Genomic DNA, 15724 nt, shown 5'->3' with positions numbered 1-15724 from the left:
GGAACATGCATGATGGTCACTGTATTTAACACATGGCCATCTGGGATTTGTACACGTGTTATGTCATTTTGTACGTGGAGTATACTAGGGCTGTTACTCCATACTGCACTCACATGGGTAACTCAGTTAGTTTACATATTGATGAGTCCAGTTAATGGTATGTCCATGTGATGTTTACTGGATGTGCTCCGGCATTGGGTATGTATATCACAGTGAGCCACACACGATACTGTGCTACACCTTCAAACGACCGTAGGTGGAGCATGCTGGCGTGACGAATACCTGTCATGGGTACACCCCATGCCTTGACACAACATCCATGATTATATTATGTGGAGCCTCTCATTAACGCAGCAGGGACTCCGTGCTGAGTGTGTGCAGAACAGTGCTTACACACATGTGCTCCCACAATTGCCTCTGCTCCACTAAGCGACAGTTGGTTACTTGATGTTGTGGCGACAGCAGACACTGTTTGCCCCATTTGGTGTATGGCCTCTGACAATCGGCCGTGTACCTACCGATGTACCTGGGAACGTATACACACAGCACCACCATATGCTGATAGGCGCATGTACTGTTCCAGTGTTGACATTCCGTGGTTCAATAGCTGTTGTGTGTACAATGTTTGAGGGCTGCCTATGTAGGATTCACACAGTGGACCACCTATACATTACAATTTACAGGTGGTCATGTTTGCGTGCCATCCATTTTACTGTGTGTGCAGGTGGAGTGGTTTGTCAGTCCATAGGGGCCTACACTGTCAGAGTATGTGCTATACGTTCCCTCTTTGCCAAGGCATAGGCATATTGGGCACGCCTCCATCTGCCTACTGGGGCTGGCACGGTGTGTTCATGGTCTGAATCCCTCTGTGCCTGTGATGGCCTTGGCAATTGTGGTGGGCTATGAGGGCGTTCACCATTTTGTCCCTGCTGCAGCTGTTTCCGCAGGATCATATTATGTAGCATGGCACATACTATGATGATGTGGGCACAAGTGCCTGGAGAGTACTGCAAGGCTCCACCAGATGTGTCCAAGCACCGGAACCGTGATTTCAGCATCGCGAACACACGCTCTATGATGATTCTGGTTTGTGCGTGTGCCTCATTATGGCATTCTTGCATGGGTGTGTGGGCATTTCTGATGGGAGTCATCATCCATGGCTCCAGTGCATAGCCAGCATCCCCCACAAGGTGGCCATGTGGGATGTCCCCCCTGACAAATACCTGATACAGCTGTGAGGCATGCCAGAAATGGGAGTCATGGTAGCTTCCAGGGCTGCCAGCACACACATCCATGACAATGCCCTGGGCATTGCACACAACCTGGCAGTTGATGGAGTGGAATCCCTTGCGGTTTATGTAGTGCCTACCATGCTCACCGGGTGGTGACTTGATTTGTATGTGCATGCAGTCTATCGCACCCAGTACCTCTGGGTAGTGTGCCACACGGTGGAAGTGACGCATATTGCTGGCCAACTCCTCCTGAGTTCAGGGGAAGTATATATGCTCATTGGCATGTGGTAACATGGCATCCAGGAACTGGTGTAGTACCCTGGATGCTGATGCCTGTGAGATCCCCATTATATCTCCAGTTGGCCTTTGAAAGGTACCTGTGGCTAGTATTCGCAAGCTTACACATACCTTCGTGTCTACTGGGATGGGTTCCCCTCTGTTGTTTCTGGTTCTCGGGCGTGGCCGGCACAGCTCCACTATTTACTGTAAGATGTCCCTGTCCACCCTGTAATGCTCTACTATCTCCAGATCATGTAGCCCCTGGTAGGTTACCCTTGGTTACTCTTACTCTTCTCCTCCTCCGGGGCCTGCTGTGGTTGTCGGCATTATCCTCCACAACACCGTCAGTCTCTAACACATGCTGATGAATCACAGCTATGGCAGCTCCCAACATGTACATTTTAAAAGTTCCCCATGTGTTTACACCTATGGTGCAGTGTTTGGGAATACACAGGTGTGTGTAGGGTGCTTTCACACTTTATACTATTGTGCTGTGAACACCGATGATGTCATAGGGTGTGTATGTACGATCGTAGCTACAGGGTATCTTATGTGTTTTACTACCAGAACTACTATTGTGATGCCTTTGGTGTTGAATTACATATGGCTGCCGTGGATTACCCCTTGACCTTCCCTTTACATTTCTGCACGTTCCACCTACCATTTTCTGGCATGCATCCAGCCGCCTGCTTTCATTTGTACTTTCCTAGACCTGGCGTGTCTTGCGTAATGTGTGCTATTGCCGGTCTACTGTCGGTTTGCTTTGCTCTGCTATGACAGATCTCCTATCTTTGCAATCCAATGCCTCCCCTATCCTGTTTTGCAGGTTTCTGCGAGCAGACTTGTCAGCTGCCGTCGATTGGCTGCCGTGAGTTGATTGGTGTTGATTGCTCATTAGTACTCCAATTACCCTACTTCGGCATTTCCTTCTTTTCTTCCCCTGACCTTCCTGTTTGTGCTATTGTTCGCGGCGCGTGCATCCGTTTACTGGGTTTCGGGCATGTTTTCATCCCCGTACACATGTGCTTTTGGGCACCATGTGTGCTCTCAGCTAAACGATTCTATACCTTCCTCCCCACCCATGTCCTGCAGCTTTGCTTAGCAATGGCCAGGCCAGATTTGCATTGCTCCAATGTGCTTACTGCTATGGTGGCACACCCTTCTGCAGATGTCATGTATCACCTCTGAGCCACTCCTCGGTGTTATAGTGCTGCACCGTATGGTACAACATTCATCCGGCGGGACATTTGCGATTCAATATTATCTGCCTCATTTGCATGGCATTGACTACTAATTCATAGTTACCGCTCCGAACACTGTCGCAGGCCCTTAGCAACCCTTGTGCCTTGGTTGTGGTGTTCCATGCCTACCATTGTGTATTATGGTGTAAACCTGATTTGTATTACATTGCGATTTTATGACATTTTTATATAATTTCTTTATGTTCCAGTTTGCGCACACATGGCCTGCGGTTGTACTGTGCGTTACTGTGGACATGACATTAAATGTTGTTTTTTAGGTGTTGTGCATCTTTTCTTATGCCATTGGCTGTGTATTTCACCATTGGCATATGTTAACTTTGTAATACATGAGTCTGGTCCGCTTCCATAGCTCCGATGTTCTGTTTGGGAAAATGTAAACCGTGTTTTTTGGTTTACATTTCCGCGGGCTTACGCTACACCTGCACCACTTCATGAATCACTATCTGCCTTCATTTGCATGGTGCGACACTGTGCATGGGGTGATTAGCATACCTATGCCGAGGGTTGCGCAGTTCTGGTGTATGCCGGTAGTGCACGTGGTATTGGATCGTTCCTGAATCGCTCAACGGCCATATTTGGTGTTATTCCGCCTATGCTACGCCTGCGCCTGGTGCAAGCTTCAAGAATCCCGGGGCATGTCTTTAAAAGTGTAAACTGAAAATATGTGCAAAATATTAACTACATTTGGACTGTCACCTCCACTAAGAGGGGTGATAACAATGCAATCATACCATATAGACAATTGGACTCACAATTGGACTGCATCAAGTATGTCACGAAGACACGTGAAATGGAGACCAATGTATGGGATGATTTTTTTGTTTTGTTTTTTTGTGGGACAGATGCCCATTTTTTTTTTAAATTCAGTAAGAGAAGACTGCTGGGTAAGGGACATAGGTATGTCTGGATGAGGAAGCAAAAGTAAACATACAAGACAAGGCAAAAGACAGGGACTGTGATGCACACAAAAGTTTGGGGGACACCATGATTGGGGAGAGGAAGGGGACAATGCAGATTCATAGACATCAAACTAAGAGACAGTGAGAATCGAGTCCTCACTCACTAGACTGTCATCACTGTCCCCTTACTACACTGGTGGATGGAGTGCTTGACATCTCCTTCTCCTCCTACAGACAATGATGGAGAACAGCCTCTCCATCCAGCATATGCATACACCAATGGTGCGGCACACGACCCTATGCACCATCCCTGGCAACTCACTGCAGGTGATGAAATCACTACCTCTGCCACTGCTCCTTGTGAGTACCACTGTACCAGCTTCTGTGGAAGTACAGCCTGAGGGCACAGGTAGTGCAGGGGCAGCAGGGGCTGTGCTGCAGGGTGGCTTCCAGACATGCTGGGCATTGGCGCTGGAGCCAGTGGAGTGGGGGCAGGCTGATCCACTGGGGCTGGCTTACCTCACTGTGCTGTGTAGCATTTAGTGATGTGGTAGACATGGATGACATGGAGACATTTTGATGATGCATAATAGAAAATAAAAAAGAGAGATAAGGGTTGGGGTGAAAGGAAAAAAAGAGGTAAAAATAATACCATCATATGTAACATACGATGCGCTAATACAATTATACAACTCTTTTATCTGAAGTATTACATTTAACTATATGTCCTAAGAGATAAACACTATACTACAGATTGCTGAAAGTAATCCTTGAAATGTGCATATATTGCACATATGCGTGTTCCATTTATGCAGATTACAGTTTACAGCAGGGCATTTGTGCCACTGATATAGAATTTTTAATTTAATGTAAATATTATTGAAGAAATAACAGTACTGTATAGTTGTGAATTGTGGTATTGGAACCCACAACCTCTGACTACAATCTAATACTGGACTCTTACAATCAGTTTGTGTTACAGACTAACACATGCATACTTACTTCTGCAGTTGGGATATAGATGTTCAACTTGATACAACTCTATAAAAGACCAAAAAACTGTCTTTAACTTTTAATTCTACAATAACAATTCTTTTCTGCTGCATACATACCACTTCCTTCCCTTAGTCTTTCCAATTGAGCAACATGAGCCTGCCAAGAACACAAGCTCAGTGGCAGCTGGGAAAGGAACATAAAAGAAAAGAAGAGCATTATGCAGACAAGCCTTGACTATATTTAGCTTTCTAAGTCTTACAAGTACTCTCTTAATGTCATACTAACACAGCTGTGGGATGTCCACAGTCTCAAATTCCTCCAACCAATGGTTGAGAGTATCACTTTTTCTCCTATGTAGGTCATTTAAATGATGCCTACATTGCTCTCCAGTGCATAGGATACCAGTAGCACTGGATACAGCCTGGGCCAAATTATTCCATGCCTCAGACTTGTACCAGGAGCTAGAAAAGTCCCCCTGCAAAAGCGTTTGGCTGTGGCACTTTACTAGCAGTCCAATAAATATCCTGGACTCCTGGACTCCCCACTTCTGTCCCCTAAACCTGGCATCTTCTCCTGTAATGCTAGCCATGTTTACCAGTCAATCTAGAATAATGAAGACTGATGTTTTCCTGCCAATTCCAGCTATCACATTTACTGGTAGTGTGCAAAACCAAGCAATGATGTCAACCGTGTTTGCATGATGTTAAGAGGAGAGCAGCAGTGCCAAGTAGGGAGGAATTAAATAATTGCAACTGGAAGGTTAATCTTACACTTGGCCTTAGTTTGGGAGGTGTCTACTGATGTAACCTGGAAATATATGTGGAAAATTGCAAGGTAACTGTTAAGTGAGTTAGGTTTGCAAACATGCACTGGGGGCATACATGTAATGACATGACCCATTTGTTTTTATTTTATACACTGAGAAATCTGATTTTTTTTCACTGTGGGATTCAAACCTAGGCATAAGGGGCAAAATGTTTTCTTCCACAGAAGTGATGTTCCATCTTTGCCACAGAAGAAGTGCTGCTCAGGCATAGTCAGAAATCATATATAAATGCAGGTGACATTATCGACTGCTATGCATGTATGTGTATGTGTGATCTGACAAGTTTATTGGAGATAGACACAGTTGTGTATGTATCTTAAGCAATTGTGAAAGTATTGCAAGTCTAGATAGCAGAATTATACTTACAGAACTATAGTACACTGTATACCATCAATCATGCATCTGAAACCACAGTAATGATGTCTCATCCCTCATACATATATATCATATCAGCTTCACTATCTAAAGTGTTATAAGTGAGAGTGAGTATAATGAGAAGTGGAACAACAATAAAAGTGTATGAAATTTCCTGTAGTAGAACCCAGGACCATGTGTATGGCAGTCCTACACTTACACCTGTTGCCAAAACAATGTTGAAATAACACTTGTCTATTTTTCAGTATATCGCTATAAACTGCACTGTTACACCAGTCCCAAAAAAGGTTGCACACCTGTAGTGGAACTCAGGACCATCTGTACTCCAGGCCTACATTTACGCCTGCTGCCACAGGACTAGTTACATGACATTCCTTAATTTACCAATCATGCTTAAGGTCTCTGTGTTAATCACTGTGCAACGCCACTTACCAGGTTTGCACAGTGCCCAACAGAATTAATTGAATATGACCAGTTTTGATTATTGGCTGTCTGAGTCCTTTCTGCAGGTGTTCTGTCTGCTTCCTGGTGTGGCCAGTTGCCAATTTTGTGAACTGCCGCATTTCGCTCAAACATGATAAGCACAGCCACACCTGACATTCATTTTCCTCCTTTTCCTGTGAGTGTGCTAAGTGGCACATCATTTAAACACTGCCCCCCCCAATAAAGAAAAAATATGGAAAAGTAGTTGATGAAGAAAAGTACTCCATGGCATACACACTAGAAAATGTTTGTTCTCATGAGATATTTCTACATAGGTCTGGATTTGAACTCCCTCCAATGAACCTTCAGAACACAGGAAGAGTGCCTTATCCCTTTCTGTTACATAAACAGCTTTGCAGCAAGGAACTGAAATCATTATGCAGACAACCAACTGCAACATCATCTATAGTAATATGAAACAACTGTTATTTATAGATTTATTATTTTTGTATGTAGTACAACCAGTTTTAACTATTGCTTGTAAATATGCAGCTCTGTCTTACTACTCTGTGTTTGTTGGTCATCCTTCTCTCATCTGACCAGTAATCTGAGACATGCAGTCAGTAAGCCATTTTATATCACTGGCCTTAAAATGTGTGAGGATATTAAATGACAATAATATCATATGCAATGGGCAACAAATGAAGGGGAGGTTGGATGTTAATAAAGAGAACCTGTGAATTGTCTGTTGCTTACTTACATTTCCAACCTTAATCTAACACTTTGTAAGTCTAACCTGACACATCCACTGGATGTAGGACAGCCTGCAATGCTGTTGTGTTTTCCTTCTCCCAACCAGTAATCATTCACAGTTGCAATCTATTAAAAACAAACACTGATCTGCACTATCTTTACATCTGTGACACAGAGCCAAGTATTTGGGATTCAGCAATTCCAATGAGTCTACACTATAAACAGGCAATTGTGTAGCTAGGGAAAGAAAGTGATGAGACTTGTTTATGTGGAGAACACAGAAAAGAGACTATTACTTTGGGATATATCTGCACAGAGGATTATTGAACTTGAGAAGGTATGCTTGCATTTTGCCAGCAACATACTGCATATGCTGGAATGTAATTAAGAAAAATCGGAAGCAAAGGCTTTTACTCTTTTAACTGTATGCATTAGTCAGAAGTGTACTGATGCTAAGGCCATGTTTGTTAAGGCAATTCACAGGTATACATGATTGGAAATACCTTAAAATGGAATATTCCGTAATAAATCTGTAGACATGTTTCAGGGACAGTTCATTTGATAGTACTTTTACCATTTCAAAGATGGTTTGTTAGCAAAATGTTTCATTTGCCTATACTTTTTTTGGGGGGAAGCAAAGCTGCATTTCTGTTATAACACAAACAAGGTCAGGTTGCTATTGTTGCTCCCCTTTTTTGCAAACAGCCTGTTCATATTTCAAATCTCTAGACTGTTTTACATTTCTCCAGTGGGTAATACTGAAATGCTACCTTTTCTGTTTTGTCTGGGAACAGTTTTTTTTAGTCATGTGATACTTATGTGTATTATCCTTCTGAAAACCTAGGACTACTATGCATATGCATTCCCATTCATCTCAAAAGCACCCTTCACTGATGCAGAAAATTAGCTTATTGTTGACACTTTTAGGCAACATAGTGATTTCATGCTTGAAAGGGGATGGGGTGATATATCACACAGTATGCAGATTTGGCAGCAGAGTGCCAACAATGTTAATGCTGTGAGTGGTCACAGGGGGATCACAGCAGGGGTGTACCACAGGACCACCACTGACATGATTCATAGAGAGAGAGCAGCTGGCTGTGCTGTGATGTGATGGGGCACCAAACAGGCCTGCTACATAGCCACCACTAACACCAAATGAGTTCTTGTTCATATTCAGGGATTCAGGCAGCACCCAGGAAAGTGCAGAACAGCATGTGCTTGACACTGGTGCTACTGCTTTAGGGACAGTAAGCATGTCCCAGGAAGAACTTCCAGGTAACCGTTTATATCTCAATTGCTGGATACTGTTGTATAGTAAAACAATTTAAATCAATACTTTACTTCTGTTTCACAAGACATTTTGTTTGGGGAGATTGAAGATTGTTACAGTTAACAACACATTCTGATTGATTAGCTTAGGTTGGAGTTGTCATCCAAGTTCTTGTTGATAGCATAGTAGATGGGCATATAAAGGGATACAAGTATCACCCCCATGTTATTGATAATTGTGATGATGTTATCCTTACCTTTTTCTTAACTTCTTCCAGGATCATTAAGCATGCAGAGGATACCCTCATCTGCAGATGGTAAGCCAAACTTTTTTATGTCAGTACTGATGAGCAATTCAAAGAAATACTTTGTGTGACATTGAAGTCAGGACTGTTGTATGTATTGCTGTACTGTCTAATAGTGGCAGCACTATTACTTTGTTAGCCTATATTGGAGTATAGTAGTGTAGGTATTATTTTTTTCTGTGTTTGTTGATTATATCACAGGTGATCCTGACAGTGGAAGTGCTGGACTTCTACCATCTGATGTCAGAGAATCTGCAGACTCTGATGATGATGGCAGCAAAAACAGAGGCACAGACTGGGGCTGCAGAGGTTGAATATGATACTGAGGTTGACAGACAGTCATCCCCTGTAATTTCATAGAACACAGCCAGTAGGCCTATGCCTACCCATTCCAGTGAGCCCTCAGATATTAGACAGGAAGTGTGGTCACTGTGGTTTCAGTGCATGTTGACTGCGGCCTTAGTCAAAATGTGGGCAAGGTGATACACAGGAGAACGGTTAGAGGTACTCAGAGGAAGCCTGCTGTTATTCCTCCAGCTGATAAAGGTGTCTCTTCCGTGCCACTCAACATATCTTTAGGGCCATCATGGAGGCACAGGCACATTCCCATAGATGCTCCAGAGAAATAGTTAGGTCTGTAGATGTGGCACAGGCTGACATACATGACTGACTCCACTGTACTGCAGATTCAATGCATTGGATGAATGACACATTGGAACATGCAGTGTCTGTGATGGAATGAGTGGTTTCTGTGATGGAACATCTGCTGGGAAGGGGAAGTATCCTTGTGGGCATTGGTCAGCCACATCATCTGCTGTTAACCATTGTGGCTGTGCTCAATCACACTGGCAAAGTGGCAGTACTTCCACACTGCTCCATCAGTGGGTAAGTTATCCACAGCCAAATGTGGCAGGCCATGTGGTTGTGGTCCTGGGCATCCTCATGAGGGGAACTATTCCAGCAGACATCAGTCACATTCAGGTAGTAGTAGTGCATCTGACTGTGGGCATGGATGTGCCAGTGCAATCTGTGGCAGAGCCAGTTCTCATGGTTGGGGATGACAAAGATAAACTGCCACCTCTACCATGCACAGCTCCCACCTGTCCAACAATACTAAGACATAGAGCTAGCACAGAGCTTGGCTGTGTTCATGCAGACAATAACATGCCAATTTCACATGGAGAACCTCTACAGACACACACACACACACAACAGTCACATGGTTCAGCAGTGCAATTTAATACTTATTTTGTCTCACTGGCCATTTGTTGGTTTATCCATATGTCTATCTGCTTCTCTTTCTTACTCCATACACTCACCAACCTTCTGCATCAGCCTAACCTTTCTGCCTCCCATCCCCACACACAGCACCCTGTGCAAGTGATAATAACTGTGCCATATCCCTGTTTTGCATCTTTGGGATTCAGGGATACATAAGCTTTGCATCTGATGCTCAGGGTCCATAGCTGACTTAGTGCTTAGTATAGCTGCATTTCTGATATTGAACTTGTAATTGTACCTTTGACTTATATTAGTCTAAGAAAGTTAGACAGTTGATAGCTTCAACATTTTCCAACTTTAATGTGAATGATCTGGTGAGGATTGTGAAGTCTGAAACTGAAATGTGTATCACTACTTTCTAATATCTCTCTTCCATGATTTTCCAGTACAAATGTATGGTGCTATACTGAGGGCATACAATGGCCATCACTACTTTTGAGAGATATGACTGTGTGACTCTTTGATGCCTAAGGCCTACTACTTAACAATGGACACGTATATGTCAAATAAATCTCTGTTGTCGCATGTTATGGTCATTTCTGTACAAATCTCCCACCTTTTACTTGCTTAGACTACCAAGTAACAAAGTGCAAGGATATGCCAGGCTGTTGTTTTAACAGTATTCTGCAAAAGCTGTGTTTTGTGAACATATATCAGGGTTAATGAACTTAATTCCAAGAATTTATGATACTGCAGGAATTATTTTCTATTCTGATCCTATCTCCATTTTATTTAGGTGAAAACTACTGATTAATAGCTTTTTGTGTTTTTATCTGATTGTTCTATCTATTTCAGTGATATTTAACAATCCTGTGATGCATTTATTTATTTTGTTGAATTTGTCACTGCTTTTCAGCCTGCACTTGCTAAATAAATTCCATCTGCCTGTTACTGTACTGCTGTTAGGTTGTTGTTTTAACAGTATTCTGCAAAAGCTGTGTTTTATAAACATACCTCAGTGTTAGTGAACTTATTTCCAAGGATCCTTGATATTGCAGGAATTATTTTCTGTTCTGATTCTGTTTCCATTGTATTATTTTTCCTGCTACCCTACCCAACTGTTGTTGTATTCTGAAAACTTGGTGACTTTTGAGTTGCCCGCCTCTACTATAAATTTGCTATTGGACACTCCTCCCAGTCCCATTGCATCAACTCATTCTATTGAGTACAGTGAGATTGTTTGGGAAGGCACACCCCCTTAGTTTCTTAACCTTGAATTATCTTCTATTTCCTTCCTTTCTACTTAAGCAAAAATAAAATTACACTTTATTCAGCTACTTTCATGGTATTTGTGTCTCTTCCTACTTTATTAGTTTATTTTTCTTTTGGTGCTTGTTCTTAAAGTTTTCAATTGTATTTATTCTGCTGCATTTATTAGTACTGGTTAGTAGATTTATACTATAGTTTGAATTATAATTGGTATTTTAAGTCTTTCAGTTTTGGTTTAAGGGCTTGGGCTTCAGGCCAGTTATTTTATATTAAGAAGGTTTATGGTCTACACTCTTGTGGGAGGAGAGGGAAGCTTCTGCCCCTTTGAGCTGTGAATTGCTAGATAAAGGCTTATTGTGCCTGTTATTCTTAGTGTCTTTGTTCCAGTTTAAGCACTTAGGTTCTAAACCAGTTATTTCAAATTAGAAAGATTGGTGGTCTAAACTCTTGTGCCAGGAGTGGATAGCCTACATCCTTCTAAGCTGGGAATTGCTTTTTGAAGGCTCATTGTGTCTGTTATTCTGAAAGTGTCTTAGTACTAGTTTAAGTACTTGGGCTCCAAACTAGTTATTTTATATTGTGAGAGTTGTGGTCTAGAATCATGAGGCAGGAGAGTGTGGCCTGCACCCTTCTAAGTTGGGAATTGCTGGTGAAGGCTTATTGTGCCTGTTATTCTAAGAGTCTTTATTCTGGTTTAAGTAATTGGGTTCCAAACTAGTTACTTTACATTAGGAGGATTCATGGTCTAAAATCTTGTGGCAGGAGAGGATAGCCTTCACCCTTCTAAGCAGAAAAATGCTGGTTGAAACCTATTGTGTCTGTTATTCTGAAGTGTCTTAGTTCTGGCTTAAGCACTTGGGCTCCAAAATCATTTGTTTTACGTTAGGAAGGTTTGTGGTCTAGACTCTTGTGGCAGCAGAGTGTTGCCTATGCCATTCTAAGTTGGGAATTGCTGTTGAATTGCTACTTTATTTAAACTGTTTTTTGCTGTTGTGACTGATTTTATGCACTACTACTTCTGCATTTTATAGCATAGGCTAGATTCAGACTTGCTGAATCTAGACTGGTATCACTTGAGCACTAAAACCAGCTCTTCACTGAGATACTGAAAGATCTGAGGCATCCATTGCTTCCAGCTAACTATAAGTGCTTGTTTTTGCTCTTATACTTTTAAGTTGTATTTGCATTCTACTGTCTGTTTTAAATGTCTGAACTGTTTTTAGCCACATTTTACTGTATACTGTACTAGTTCAGCTGTAGCATGGCCCAGTTCCAGGTTTGCTGTTTCTGGATCTGTTTTGTAACTTCTGAGCATCAAATTCAAGGCATCTTTGTTGGTGAAGGCCCTTCTGCACCCTTGTGGAAGGAGAGTACTGTCTGGGTCCCATCTAATTGAGGGTGATTGGACTAGAGCTCAGAGAGGGCATCCTTACTGGCTAGTTTGAGTTAAAAGGGTTATCTCTAATTTTATTTAAGCCCTGCATTTGTGTTTATTTGTGTGCAGCACACTATTGTGCATTGCCGCATGACAAAGATTACCATTGGTGGTTATAGACGCAAATGTTTTGCTTGCTAAATTTCCCTTAGAACTTTGCTTGTCGTCCTCCACAGGTTTTTACTGCCCTACTCTACTGTCAGGTGGAACACTAAGCCTAGCCTCAGAGGTACCAACACACATCTCACCCACTAGCCTTTCCTAAGTGTGACCTCTTTCCAGACCATATAAATTTCCCTAACACTATGGATGGACAATTTTCAGGTTTTCCAGCCAGCTTGGGTGACTTGGGCATCCTAAGGCAGTGTGGCAACTGGGTCATGCTCAGTGACAGCCCTCTACTCCTAGTCCACACAAACTCAACATGTAAGAGATGCAACTATATTAAGAACCTTAAATCTATGCTCTCTCACACCTCAGTCAGTACATATGACAATGAGCAGGTTGTCAACATGAACACATCACCTCCTACTCCACCCAAACCAACATCACACATACCTGCATATGCAGAGGTCCTCACCAGAAACATACATAAACTCCAGAGAACTCCCAAACACAAACACAAGCACTCCATACATAATCATTCTTATGCAGAACACAAATACACATAACAGCACAGGCACCAATGTCTCACTTGTCAAGCCCTTAATGCAAAACACAAAACCAAACATATTAGTCATAGGCGATTCCATCATGAGACACACAGATGTCCCTGTCACCAGGCTGGATAAGGAAAAAGCCATGGTCAGCTGTCTGTCAGGTGTCAGGATATGTCTGTCATATTACACATACACTCAAGTCTCTCAACGACATGTACTGTCATAGTTCATGTTGGTGTGAACAATTTGAGACATACTATCTCTGGACTATATGAACAGAGACATGACTGAGCTCTCAGAGTATGTCTCTCAGGCAGGTATATCCCTAGCCTTAAGCAGCATTTTGCCTTCATCTAGGATGATGCCTCAATACAAACAAAAAATCATTGATTTCAATAACTGGCTTAGTTTCTGTTGTCATTTAAAGGGGATCCAGTAGCTGTCAACCTGGGATGACATTATCAACAGATCTCGATGCTTTGCCAGAATAGATCTTCATCTGTCACCCCTGGGATTTCACCTACTGGCTAAGGCTCTTGCCACCCCCATAGTGCCTTTTTTAGGCAGTGTCTCAAGGACAAAATTCCTCATGTAAAAACTCCATCTAAAAGCAACCTCAGGGTTAAGCTGCTAAACACTAGGAGTCTTAACATAAAATTGCACTCACTGGAAGCAGTCCTCACCTTTCAAGACACAGATTTTGCATAGTCAAGGAGACTTGATTCAACACTGTGGAGTGCACCTCAGCCATACCAAGTTACACCTCCTTCTGCATGTTCAGACCACAAACTGAAGGTGTGAAAACTAAAGAAGAAGGGGGGGTGTATTCATAATCATTACAGATAAATACACCTCCAGATTGGTTAAACAGTATAATTCCCTGGAGATACTTTAGGTGCAATTAACTGTAGGTAGGACACATATTCAAGTCAGTGCCAGGTACAGAACCCTCTCCATGAATCAGGAAACCCACTCTGCCTATTTGGATCTACTTGAGTCTATCAAGATACATCTGAACACCATGGTTTTGGGAGACTTTAACTGCCCATCCATTCAATGGGTAAATTACTCGTGCTCAAACTCACTTGCTCAAAGGTTCCTCAACTTCATTAATTCCAATGCCCTGGACCAGTTGGTTGACAGCCCCACAAGGTGTGCCAGCATCCTGGATCTGGTGCTCACAAAATATGGGGGACCACAGTAGCACCCTATTGTGAGGTCTTCCCTGGTGAGATTTGACCACAAATCAGTTTCATTTGATGTAACTATCTCACTTGATGCCCCCTAGCAGCAACTAAACTAAAAACAACTTCTCCAAAGGAGATTATAACCTCTTATGGGATGAAATAAATAGCTTCACTGCACCTCCCCCTCAGATGTAACTGGCAACTATGCTGAGTTCTACACTATTGCTTTATACAAACATCTGTATAACTGCATTGACTCAGCGGTACCTGATAGGACCAGAACAAGCTCGTCAAGGAAGAGCAAAACTGCCTGTTGGATAACTGCCATTAACAGGCTTTACAATAAGAGGAAGAAATTGCTGTCTAAGAATAAGAGGGAGCAAGCCCTAAACTGGAAACACTTCTTCCTCAGCTTAAATAAGCAAATAAGACTTCTTGTGAAGTCCTCCTAAGCAAACTACAAATCCAAATTAGCTTCCGCAAATAAGGACAATCATAAGGCATTCTTTCATTACATCCATAACCTAAAAGGAAAGGTCCAGATTTGTGCAGAACTGATAGTTAATGACACCACATATACTGAGCCCATAGACAGCTAAGCTCTTGGCCAACAGGTTCTGTGAAAACTTCACTCCACTGTCCCCACCACACATACACCATGACATCCCTAACACCTGTCCACTACCTTGTATCTCTAAAGAGCAGGTCGTAAATGCCCTCTATAAGGCCAACAGCACAGCATCTATGGAACCTGATAACATCCCAGGCTGCATCCTACATGGGCTCCAACAAGAATTAGTAACACTATTGGGTACTCTTTTCAATCAAAGTCTAAGCATTGTCTTCATCCCGTTGAATGAAAAATGGCCACTGTTATTCCCTTGCACAAAGGTGGTATCTTCCACTGACCCTGGAATCTATAGTCCTATTAGCATGACTAGCCTTACTTGCAAGGCCATAGAGCAAATCATCATGGACCTTATCAACAAAGATATAGGTATTCTCCAAACACTTAACCCTACTCAGTTTGTATTTATCAAATGGATATCATGCCTGTTAAACCTGGTGGATTTTTTCAAGACAGTCACCAAGGCAGTAGACTAGGATAAATCTGTGCATACAGCCTACCTAGACTTAGTCAAAGTGTTTGACACTATTCCCCACTCAGGCATCATTGACAAACTCACCCAGCTAGGTAACATCCCTTATAGTGTTAGATGGGTCACTAAGTGGTTTACTGATAGAACCCATATAGTCAAAATAGTGGAATAAACCTCCAACAGCAGACCTGTAACCAGTGGTGTTCCACAGGGAATAGTCGTGAGACCTCC

This window comes from Protopterus annectens, chromosome 4.part1 (genome assembly GCF_019279795.1).
Source record: "Protopterus annectens isolate FY-2018-M chromosome 4.part1, PAN1.0, whole genome shotgun sequence".
Classification (NCBI taxonomy): domain Eukaryota; kingdom Metazoa; phylum Chordata; order Ceratodontiformes; family Protopteridae; genus Protopterus; species Protopterus annectens.
The sequence above is the reverse complement of the archived record's forward strand: the minus strand, read 5'-3'. Positions refer to the sequence as shown.